A 13,059-nucleotide genomic window follows, 5' to 3' on the forward strand; every position below is an offset into this window, starting at 1 on the left:
ACTCGTCTTCACTGGTTTTCAGATATTGCCCCAGTGCTCTGTTTTTCAATGTTGACGCAGTTCCTCTATACTTTAGTGAGTCCTCTCCCTCCTTCCTTTCGTGTTATGTACAGTCTGTCCCGTATTTGCTCTTGGGTGTAGTGCTTTGTGTATTGTCATTTGTTTCCTGGTTTTCTGATCTATGCTGCGGAGTTTGGTTGCCTTATCGTTCAATTTCCACTATTCCTTGCGCTGTATCTGGAAACTTACTGGCAATGCCCAAGTGTTTCATGGGCCTTTCAATCATGGTTTCCAGGCGTTTGAGTTTTGACTTGAGTATCGCCTTGAGTCTCTGCATATATTCTTCCTGATCGTGTCCTTCATCTCTTGGTGTTTTATATCTCCTCCTTCCATTATTCCCAGGTATTTGTATCCTGTCTCATCTATGTGTTTGATGTTGCTCCCATCTGGTAGCTTTATCCCTTCAGTTCTCGTTACTTTGCCTTTTTGTATGTGACTAAGGCGCATTTTTCTATTCCAAACTCCATTCTGATGTCCCCAGATACAATCCTTACAGTCTGGATTAGGGTATCTATTTCCTTGATGCTCTTACCATACAGCTTGATGTCGTCCATGAACATCAGATGGTTGATTTTATTGCCTCTTTTCTTGAGTTGGTACCCGGCATCCATCTTCATGTAGTACCTTTTGTGTCATGGGAATCATGGGTACTACTACAAGAAAGTTGTAGTGGGGACAGTGAGTCGCCCTGGAAGATCCCTCTCCATGATATTAACCTCTGCTAGTCTATTCCAGAGCTTGTAAGTATTGTATTCCAGTTGCGCATTGTATTTTTTGAGGAAAGCTGATGGTATTTTCCTCTGCCCCATATATTTTCAGGCATTCTATTAGCCATGTGTGTGGTATCATGTCGAAGGCTTTCTATAGTCTATCCATGCCATGCTTAGGTTGGTTTTCCTTCTCCTACTGTTCTTCATTACCATTTTGTCTATCAGGGAGCTGGTCTTTTGTGCCCCTACACTTCCTTCTGCAGCCTTTCTGTTGATAGGGGATGGTGTTTTTCGGTCTCCCCCTCTTAGGTAGTTGGTCTTAAGCCTTTCAACTGATGGATAAAACCACCCTGTTAGTAACTTCCACATTATTGGTAGGCAGGTGATAGGCCTGTAGTTACTGGCTATATTCCCTTACTCTTGTCTTTTTGTACTAAGGATGTTCTTCCTGTGGTCATCCATTTGGGTGCTTGGTGATTTGAGATACAATGCTGGAGTTGTTCTGCTATTCGTGGGTGTAGGGCCTTGAAGTTTTTTAAGCCAGTATCCATGGACTTCATCGGGACCTGGGCTTTCCAGTTTGGCATTTTCTTTAGTTGGTGTCTGACTGTGTCTGTCGTGATGTCTGTGAATCTTTGTTTTATTCTCCCTGTTTTCTTCTTCCTTGTTACTTCCTGGAGCCATGTTGCATGTTTGTTGTGTGATACCGGATTGCTCCATATGTTTTCCCAGAGTCTCTTACTTGGTTCGGCTTCAGGAATTTCTGGGTGGTTGTCTTCCCTCTTAGTCGGCTGTATAGTCTTTTCTGGTTGGTTCCGAATAGTTTGTTCTGTTGGTATCCCTTATTCCTGTTCATGTACCGTTGGATCTTGTGTGCTTTGGCCTTAAGCCTCTGTTTTACATCTTCTATTGTGTTGTTTAAGTCCCCTCTCTTTTGTACTTTGTATTTTCTCGTTGAGTTCCTCCCTTGTTTTCTTGCTTCTTGATAATATTATTGTTATTATTATTTTATTTATTTGTTTATAATAATAATAATAACAATAATATTATCATTATTATTTTATGTTATTATTATTATTATTATTATTATTATTATTATTATTATTATTTATTATTATTTATTATAAATGCTTCCTGGAGTAAGTTAATATTTAGTGAATTACTGGGCAGTTTTGGATTATGCCCTTGTCCAGCCTTGAAATGGGAAACTGTTGAAATTCCTTCAGTTGTCTTAAAGATAAAAATTTCCCTTTTAAGATAAACTTCAACCCTGAACAGTTAATCCGATATAGCTCTCAGAATCCTTCGCGACTAATTAGCGCAACAGTCATTCAGTCTTTTGAATGAATCCATCATTAGCCCAGATTGAAATCGACGCCTCAATTAGTATTACCAGTCGACTTAGAGGTTAATTAATTAGCTCTCTCTCTCTCTCTCTCTCTCTCTCTCTCTCTCTCTCTCTCCTCCTCTCAGTTCTCGGGACGATCTGATATCGCCCCCTGGGCGTTTCATTATCATTAGGAGAAATGAGGTCATTTAGCCCCCCCTCACTCGGCTTAGAGGAATGGAATTATGAGTCGAGTCCCTCCACCCCCCCCTTCCCCCCCCTCCCACCCAACAATTGGCTGGAGTAGCGTGCGACATAAGCTTCCGGTTTGTTTCATATAATCAGTTTCCTCTAAGATCAGTCTATTATGATAAATTGAGATATATATATATATATATATATATATATATATCTATATATATTATATATATATATATATATATATACATATACACGCATGAATGAATGCATGTGTGTGGATGAATTTACAGCTTGTAAAAAATAAAAAATAAAAAAGCTGTCCTAGAACACTACCCTTAGAAACCCCACGAACACTCCATTATTAGAAACTGATCTAAAAAAATAAATAAACAAATACATAAGTTATATATATATATATATGTGTGTGTGTGTGTGTGTATATACACGCACATATGCATACGGAAAGATTCCTCACCATTGTGACAGATAACATCTTGGTTATCCAAGCCAAAAGATATATTTCAACTTCACTCGCGTCCACGAATCTCACAGATGGTCGCCTAGTTTTTCATGATTATCTCTCAACCATCTCTCCTCTAGGAATCTCTGTTTGCCGTATATCACTGGTGGGGGGAGGGGGGGTTCTAGGTCAGGAAGAAGAGTTAGGGGGAAATATAAGAAGCGTAAAGATAGTGATAAGATATTAAAGAGTAAGTTAGGGGTAAATGTATAAAATGAGAGACAGAGAGTTTTGTAGTTAATACTATTATTATTATAAAAATTATTTTTATTACAATTCTTCTCTTCTTCTTCTTCTTCTTCTTCTTCTTATTATTATTATTATTATTATTATTATTATTATTATTAGTTATTTATTAGTGAGCTTATTTTGATATTTTTGTAAGTACTGATATGAGAGAAAGAGAGAATTTGTAATTATTACTATTAATCTTGTTCTTAACGATCTAATGTTATATTATTATTATTGTGTGTGTGTGTGAGAGAGAGAGAGAGAGAGAGAGGGGAATTTATTAAAAATAATATTATCATTGTTAGTGAGTTTATTTCTTTATATTTTTATTGATTTTGATATAAGAGAGAGAGAGAGAGAGAGAGAGAGAGAGAGAGAGGGAGAGAGAGAGAGAGATGTAGTTGCTTCTTATGTTATAAAAATTGTGAATAAGTTAATTTTTTTTCCACTAATACCAATATGAGGGAGACAGAGAGAGAGAGAGAGAGAGAGAGAGAGAGAGAGAGAGCACTAAACATGTCCTCCTCACAACCATTTGACTTTTTGGGCAACAATCGGAGCTCTTTCAGCGGGCGAAGATTTACAACACCCGTTGGAGTATATCTTGTTGTGACATCTGCCTCTATCAATGTTATTGCCAAGATTATGGAAGAAAAACACTAAGGCGGTTTGCCTGTCACAGAGAGTCAAGGGGTTTGTTAGCAAGTCGCCGTGTTTCCTTTGCTAAGAGGTAGGGAAGTAGCAATGGGGTGGTTGGGGGTTGGGGGGGGGGGGGGGGGGTTGGGGTTGATAAACTCGGTGCAAACAGGTATAATATTCACGAAGGTGTGAGAACCCTCTCTAACATGGAGTGATGTATTGGTATTTAATTCAGTCTTATTATGGCGCTGTAAACGGTAATGCTAAAAGAAGGAATATGATAAAACAAAAATCTATATAAAAACAATAAATAAAGAGGTTTTAATTGATTTAAATATTGTTTGAAAAAATTAATTTTTTATGGTCAAGTTGGTCACGAAAACGGTCTTTTTATGGAACGGTCGAATACTAAGAATAAAAAAAAAGATAATAAAAAAACTTGAAATGCGTGTATAATGTGTATACTTAAATAGAAAAATAGAATAATGAGGACTTTATTGATTTAAACAAATTAGAAAACAAATTACAAATTTCTTCCGGTAAAGTTGATTGCGAGAACTCTCTTTCACAGATCGGTCGAAAACTAGAACAAAAAAAGAGTTTTCAGATTTATGTATTTATCTCAATAGAAAGATTAAGATACCTTTACCTGTTACGGTTAATTAGTTCATGAGTAAGTGTTTTCGTAATTACCGACTTAACAAATGGGGAGAAGATGTCCTTAATTATTTAAATTTTATTTTTGATCATCATTTATTTCTCCAACAAATCATCGATCAATTTCCATCTTCATATTGACGTCTTTACGTGTGCGGCTCTCTCTCTCTCTCTCTCTCTCTCTCTCCTCTCTCTCTCTCAGGGTCAGGTAGGTGAAAGGAAGGCCTCTTGGTTAACACATATTTAAACATATTTTGAAAGTTATGTTTGATATCAGGGCATATTATATAATTATGTTTTTTATGAGGTTGTATTTTACATAGTGTTTTATTCAAATATTGTCGCTGTGCCTTCGGCGATAGTGCCAATGCTAATACTTCTATTATCACTTTATTGCAGATGTGTGAATAAGATGGAAAACCTTATGCAAAATGCCCATAGACATAAGGGATTCACATGTGGTATGGGTATTATATCCTGAAGGCACCCGTTCAACATATATATTAAGAAAAAGAAATTCTAAATTCTCTCTCTCTCTCTCTCTCTCTCTCTCTCTCTCTCTCTCTCTCTCTCTCTCTCTCTCTCTCAGGAAACTAGCTCAAGCTCAGTGCGAATCAAGCTTTATTAATGGTACAACCCACACGCATTTGTATGCCACGCGTGACGGGTAGGGCGAGAAAAAACACACACACGAAAAAAAAAAAAAAACAAGTGACAGGGAGGAACTTGTCATTTCCGTAACAAGGAGACAGCTGTTTTTTTTTTTCTTTTGCCTCCCCGAGAATCCACTCACGTTCTTATGAATAGGGAGGAGAGGGCGGTTATTCTTTGAAAGCATTTCCGACAGTTGTAGAGAATGAGGAACAAAAATGGACGTACATAGCAGGTTTTTACAAAAGAGATTCAGTTTATTTTTCTTTGAAGAGGAAATGGATTGAAATTGTAGAATTAAAGAAATATATATATATATATATATATATATATATATATATATATATATATATATATATATATATATATATATATATATAAAACACCATTGATAACCGAACATGAAAATAAACACTATGTTCGTTAGCCAGAAGGGAAACAGTGTCAGGAAATTAATCTTTTACATATATAGATCAATTTCATATGACAAGGATCCTCTTCTTTCTAAGCAAAAACAGTATTTTTATTTTATTTTTTTTTCATCAAGGGTGTTTTTTAAATCCCCCAGGTCTTAAAAATATTCTGCAACAACACTTTTATGAAGAAAACGTGTAGCACAAGCATCTACCATATTTCTCTATTTAATCAAAAGAAATGCCAGTTGTAAAACTTAATGGAAATTTTTTTTTTTTTCATTTCCTGGTGCAAAGAAATGGGCGTTTTTGTTCTCAGTCCAATAAAAGCTTTCTCCTTTCATATTCAACATTTTATTTCTGACTTTTGTACAGTTATGTTGAGCTATTCATACAGTAAATTCAATACATTTACGCATAGAAGTGTACTGTCCTTACAGTTTTCCAGTTCAGTTGGCGAACTGTCACTTGGTATTAGATGTTTTGAACTGTTTTGAAGAGACACGTGACAGTAATGGGACCGCAAATTGTGACCTGCCACTTGTTAACTTTTTAGGATGGATGACTAGTATTAGCCTGGTATTGGTGGCCAGTAATTCGGTAATCTTGTGTGGGTACACACACATATACATAAAGTATATACATTTGTGTAGCCATACTTTATGTGTCTTATGTAATGTGGTAATATTATGTCTATGAATATATATCTATATATTTATATATTATAATATAATATGATAAATATATATAATATGTAATATATGAAATATACCCACATATATATACATACACATACACATACACAAATTAGTAGCCTTACTAAGAATTGATATTACAAGTATAATGAATCATGTCTACGAGGAAAACAACTGGTCTACCAGAGAGGACTCTCTCTCACAGGACACATCATCACAGGATACTCGCTGACATGCCCTAAGTGACAGCAAGAACACGCTAGATAAAACCTGTGGATGGCCATTGCTTCCACGAAATAGCATTTGCCGCGTCTGAGAAATACGATGTTGTTTCCATGCAAAAATAAAAGAAAAAAGAAATATGCGTCATAAAATATAGTTGGAGAGTTGCTGGAAAGTGTTTGGTGGTGTCAGCTATCGAGATATACTGAGGTTACAGAGGTTTGTTGTCTCTCCCTGTTATACACTTCGTTGTTGCTGAAAAACATCTCTGGCCATCCTCTTCTTCTCGTGTGAAATAGGAATTTGCTCGCCAGTATCAGTCTCGTGGAAAATGATGGGGTGATTCTGCAAACGGTTAAGGTGACCGAAGAAGTCTTTTTGGCATATTTGCATATTTCATGCTCTCCTCCAATGCCTCTGTGGTCCTATCTACATATATATATATACACATACATATACACATACATACACACACACACACACACACACATATATATATATATATATATATATATATATATATATACATACATACATATACACATATACACATATAAATATTCGACACAGACTTTGTAACTAGGAAAGTACAATAGTTTAAAGACGATATACATTTGGTATCCTAGTACTTAACTTTATTATTTTAACATATTTTAATATATCTTATTTTTCATGGTAATACTATGTTGTTTTTTTTTTCTTTTTAGTCTTATTAGGCTTCTCCTATTGTTGGACAACGATAAATCATCATGGTAGTTATTTCTCCATACGAGTTGTCAAAACATGGCGTAGTCTAACTGGCATGCTAGTGATGTTTGAATTTGATTATTTTTATAGCTACCAATTACGGTAATTTGGAAAGCTGAATGGTGTTTGGAAAGCTGAATTGTTTTACATTACAATTTAGCTTCAAATGTGTACAATGAATAAGTTAATATTTGTTAAATGTGCATTGATAAAAACAATCTTCAGCTCTTAGCCAATCCTCAGGGGAAACCACTGCACTGTTGAGAAACACTCCTGCATTATTTCTCCATTTTTGTGAATATCTGATCTGTTATTAGGCAAAACGGCAACATTTTATCTGTACCGCAATTAAGAATCCATCTCTTTTTTTTTATTTGCAGGTCATGACCACGGAGGTCGCAGAAATCTCGGCAGGCATCGGAGGAAGGAGAATCTTGTGCCTGAAGTGCCATACTTTGAGCCGAACTCTCCCACCGAGGTCGAAGCGCAGCTAGGGTCAAGTGCCTACTTACCTTGCAAAATCAAAAACCTTGGGAATAAGTCGGTAAGAGTCTGTCAGGTGTCTATATATATATATATATATATATATATATATATATATATATATATATATATATATATATATATATATATATTCAATGTAGCACGAAGGGGCTGTTGAGAGGTAAGTGAAACAGGGGACCTGGAACAAGTACTTTTAGCAGTATATTCTACATTTTCAAGTTCACACTGAAAATGTAGAGTATACCAAAAAGTACTTGTTCCAAGTGCCTGTTTCACTTACCTTTTTACCGTGGATTTAAGGATATATATATATATCTATATATATAATATTATATATTATATATATATTATCTTATTATATATACTATATTGTGTGTGCGTGTGTTTGTTTATATAAAAGTATGCCTAGCTCAACCTGCGTTTTATTGCGTTATTCATTCATCCACTTTGTATAATAATTCATTTTCTTTTAAATGATAACATTAAACGTTGATGTCCATTAACTGATACCAACGTAGGCAGTTTGGTTAATATTAACGCTTGCATAAATGATTGAATACGTACATTTTAATAGAGCATAATGTTTGGAGTTTTTTTTTATTGTACGTTCCATTTAATTTCGCATTGATTTTTATTTAATATGGATAGAACTTGTCTCATATTCACAAAGAATCAATAAATAATTTCTCTCAGATATATGAACATCATTTATTCAAAAGTATTGTTCACTTTCATTTTCTCAATTTTAGAAGGTAGTGAAAATTGAGTATTGATTCTTCTTCATTTTTGGTAAGGGAATCAAAGTTTAAACATTATTTCTGGCAAATCTAGAATCTGGTGACAATTAGCAATGATTGAATTGAACATTGATTCTTCTCAGTTTTTCTATTGGAGTGCAAATTTAATATTGATATTTCCTAATTTTTGTTTGGGAGTGCAAGTTGAACATTGATTCTCTTTAATGTTTCTAAGGTAAAGCAAATTTCACAGACTTCTGAATTTTTCTAAAGTAGTGCAAATTAGAAACTGATTCTTCTCAATTTTTGTTAGGGAATGCAAATTAAACAATGATTCTTCTCATTTTTCTTAAAGAATGCAAATTAAATCCCAATTCTTCTCCATTTTTTTTAAGTGAGTGAAAATTGAACATTGATTCTTCTGAATTTTTCTAAGAGAGTGCAAAATGATCATTGATTCTTCTTAATGCTTCTAGGGAGAGGAAATTTAACATTTTTTTTTCTCGGTTTTTCTAAGGGAGTGCAAATTTAGCATTGATTCTTTTTAATTTTTCTAAGGGAGTGCAAATTAAACATTGGTTCTAAATCCTAGAAGGCAGTACAAATTTAAAATTGATTCTTTTTTTTATTTTTCTAAGGGAGTGAAAATTTAATACTGATTTGTCTCAAATTGATTCTTAATTTTTCTGAGGGATTGCAAATTTAACACTTAATCTTTGTCAGTTTTTCTAAGGGAGTGTAAAATATATTGGTTTGTTCCTGAATTCTAGGAGATAGTCCAAACTGAACATTGACTCTTCTCAGTTATTTCTAAAACACACCAAACATCCAACTGATTCGCCTCCACGTCCGAGCGATGGAGACCTCACCTAATCATCCCGTCTTCTTCTTCTCCTCCTCCTCCTCCCTGCAGGTGTCTTGGGTGAGGAACAAGGACGCCCACATCCTGTCCGTGGACAGGTACACCTTCATCGCCGACGCTCGCTTCGCAGCGTGGCACGACGCAGCCACTAACACCTGGACTCTGCAGGTGAAGTTCGTCGAGGAGAGCGACGCCGGCAGGTACGAGTGCCAAGTGTCCACGGAGCCCAAGATGAGTCACTTCGTTCACCTCACCGTCATCAGTAAGTCACTGGAGAGAGAGAGAGAGAGAGAGAGAGAGAGAGAGAGAGAGAGAGAGAGAGAGAGAGAGAGAGAGAGTTAATGCAAATATTCTTCATTTTCGTTTATTGGATCCTGATTTTCTCGTGCATAGATCTTAGGACTTTATGCAAATTTGAAGCTCCATACGTTTGGTACATAATCTGTGTATGAGAGAGAGAGAGAGAGAGAGAGAGAGAGAGAGAGAGAGAGAGAGAGAGAGAGATCCTAATTTACTTGTGTATATGATACGATCAACACATTTTTAGGACCCATACTTTTAATGTATAATATATGTGTGTGTAGGGGTGTGTATGTGTGTGTGTGTGTGAGAGAGAGAGAGAGAGAGAGAGAGAGAGGAGAGAGAGAGAGAGAAGTAATGCAAATCTGCTAACCATTTTGTTGGCTTGATCCTACATTTGTTGTACAAACATCCATTTCAATTTAGCTTCCAGCGAGAATTTGCATCTCCACAGAAGCCTGTGACCTACCCAGGTGAATCATTGACCTCTTTTTCTACCTGCCCACAGCTCCCAAGGTCAGCATTCCAGGAGGAACTGAGCTCCACGTGCGAAGTGGGAGCCCTGTCACAATCAAGTGTGTGGTCAGCCATGCCCTTCAGGCTCCAAGCTATGTGTTCTGGTACCATGTGAGTATCGTCTGCTGTGTATGATATTTAAGATAATGATCAATAAAATGGTAAACTCCGTAGGCATTACTAATGGTTCCCAGCGGCGTGCCATAAACCCCTAGCTGCGACCCCTTTCGTTCCTTTAACTGTACCTCCGCTTATATTCTCTTTTATTCCATCTGACTTTCCACCTTCTCTAAGAACAGTTTCATGGTGCAACTGCTTTGAGGTTTTCCTCCTGTTACACCTTTCGAACCTTCTTACTGACAATATCCCTCACATTCCTCTATATGATAAAGTGAAAAATGCTTTTGGACATCATTAACATAGAGACATACAGAGTTGCGTTAGATTCTCGTAGGAATGACCCAAGTCTGCAGGATTCATCCAACTATACTCTATTTTTTTCCATCTGTCCATCCGCCTGTGATGGTCGCGCATGGTAACACTGCATCCCGGGCTTTAGATAGTTACGCTATGTGTAAGTTTTAGGTAAATAAAAGGATATCTGGGTGTACATTTGCAACTGAAAAGTGTTTTAATAATTTACAGTATGCGAATTACACCGCTAATATTCGAAATAAGGTTATTATTATTGTTGAATGTAACTATCTACAGCCCGGGACGCAGTGTTACCATACGCAAACACCACAGGCGGGTGGACAGATGGAAAAAAACAGAGTATAGGTTATGGAATCACAGGTCGATGCTGACATTTCAGAGTTAAAATAAGTCAGAATTAGTCGAAGATGCGATGCCACTAAAAGAAAAATGAAACTATTTCGAGCTGTTCGTAATAATAACTGTAAATTTAGAATGTTATGCAACTTTTTTTTTTACTATTATTACTATTAGCAGCAGTAGAGTAGAAAGAGCAGTAATAGTCATCCATATCATGATTATTGTTGTTATGAATAATAATGATAATAATAATAACAATAACAACAACAACAATAATAATAATAATAATAATAATAATAATAATAATAAATAATAATAATAAGAATAATAATAATAATAACAATAATAATAATAATAATAATAATAATAATAATAATAATAATTTATTATTATTATTATTATTATTATTATTATTATTATTATTATTATTATTATTATTATTATTGAACTAAACAAAATCTTCTCTCAGTTTTCTTCTGAAGATAGATAAGCAACCCACAGGATTATTGATTATGACTTGTTTACAAAAATGCTATGTAAATAGTTACAAGTAAACAAGTTATACTCAGTAATCTTGTTGGTTTCTTTTTCCATTATTATTACTATTGTTATCATTATGTCACTAAAAAGGTTTACGAATAATCTGTTCATTTACCATCATTGTGCAAATATATCACACATGCATAAAAAAAAAACGGATATTAATACAAACGAACTAAGTAACTAACCATCAACATCCTCCACATTCTTCTTCGGCAGGAGGACGCCCGAGTGCCGGAGATCTCCTTCACGGGCGTGGAGCAGGTGCCTCAAGAGGGTGTCAGCGGAGGCGAGCGTGGCCTCCCTCAACATCGACTCGGTCACCCAGTCACACGCAGGGAACTATACCTGCGCGCCCGCCGCCCTCACGTCGGTGTCAGTCATCCTCCACGTCCTCAATGGTGAGTTCCTGTCGAGGTCGAGGTCGTGGGGTATTTCACCTTCGGCTTACGACCGAGAGGAGTTGAGATCTGAGGGTGAAGGATTCAGATCCTATACCAGGGATGCTCTACGTAGATCAGGGGTTCTCAAACTTTTTAACTCCTCGACCCCCTTATGAAGTTTCACATTTTCTATCGACCCCCTAGACTAGCATTTAATATTTAAAAAAAAATACAATGTCAGAATCAATTAGAGTATTATTACTTTAGTACTTGACATTCAGTATGATAAAAAAAGTAACACCTAGTAAGAAAATATGTTTGGAACTTTAGATGTACGATTATATGTAACTTAATTCTCCGACACGTTAGTTATTCATCGACCCCCTTTTGACCTCCTGACTATTCATAGACCATAGACCCCTTGGATGATCCTGTTGACCCCTGGAGGTCGATATCGACCACTTTGCACTTTGAGAATCCCTGGTCTAGATTTTCCCGTCTTATTGAAACCTAATATTACGATTATATATATATATATGATATATGATATATATAAGATATATATATAAATGATATATATATATATATATATATACATATATATATATATATATATATATATATATATATATATATATCTTTATATTCTGAGCAATAAATACTTGTAATGGTACTGGGACTTTATGGACACCCTTTACATAAAGAGAGGGAACTCAAGCAGCATAAATGTATAGTCAACAATTGAGCATCCGACACCTGTTCGCAACATCTGTTGTGATTGGTGTTTTAGTTTAAGACGGGCTTATGCCAACAAGGGCTCTTGCTCTAGGGCAGCAGCCCGTAATCGCGACACCTGGTAGCAGTATGGAATCAGGTGATTAGTAAGTAAACGAATTTCTCACGGGTTCTACTCTGTCCCCTTGCAGGAGAGCGGCCGGCAGCCATGCAGCATGGAACCAGCCCAGCTACGAGCCTCCTCCCAGATGCCTCCCACCTCCTCGCCAGCCTCCTCCTCCTGCAGGTCCTCAGCTTTCTCCTCCTCACCTCACCCATCGCCGCCACGCATCATCATCCCCATCTTCCAGGCCTCCACGGGACGACAACTAACCTCCTCCGAAACGGAATGCCCCGGTGATGGCAATAGAGGGAAAAGTTGCCAACAACTGTAATATTTCATTTCCCCCCTTTTTTAGTATTTTTGTATGAGCTGGGCAGCAACGACGATGCGATGTTTTGTACTATACACTGACATGGTCCCACAATTCCTCATTAGCTATTAATTAAATAATAACCCGTGTCTCATGCTACTGATTGCCAGCCGGAGGTGGTGAGGAGATGTTCTTGTGTTCCGCCATATCGTTCAGGATTCG

The 13,059-nt window shown here is 36.3% G+C and overlaps 1 pseudogene; it reads left to right on the forward strand.

Moving 5' to 3' along the window:
- The window catches only part of LOC135198681 (zwei Ig domain protein zig-8-like), a 127,039-nt pseudogene extending 113,986 nt beyond the window's left edge, over positions 1-13,053 (forward strand).
- Positions 13,054-13,059: the final 6 nt, after the last annotated feature.

The sequence above is a fragment of the Macrobrachium nipponense genome, chromosome 11 (genome assembly GCF_015104395.2).
Source record: "Macrobrachium nipponense isolate FS-2020 chromosome 11, ASM1510439v2, whole genome shotgun sequence".
Taxonomy (NCBI): Eukaryota; Metazoa; Arthropoda; class Malacostraca; order Decapoda; family Palaemonidae; genus Macrobrachium; species Macrobrachium nipponense.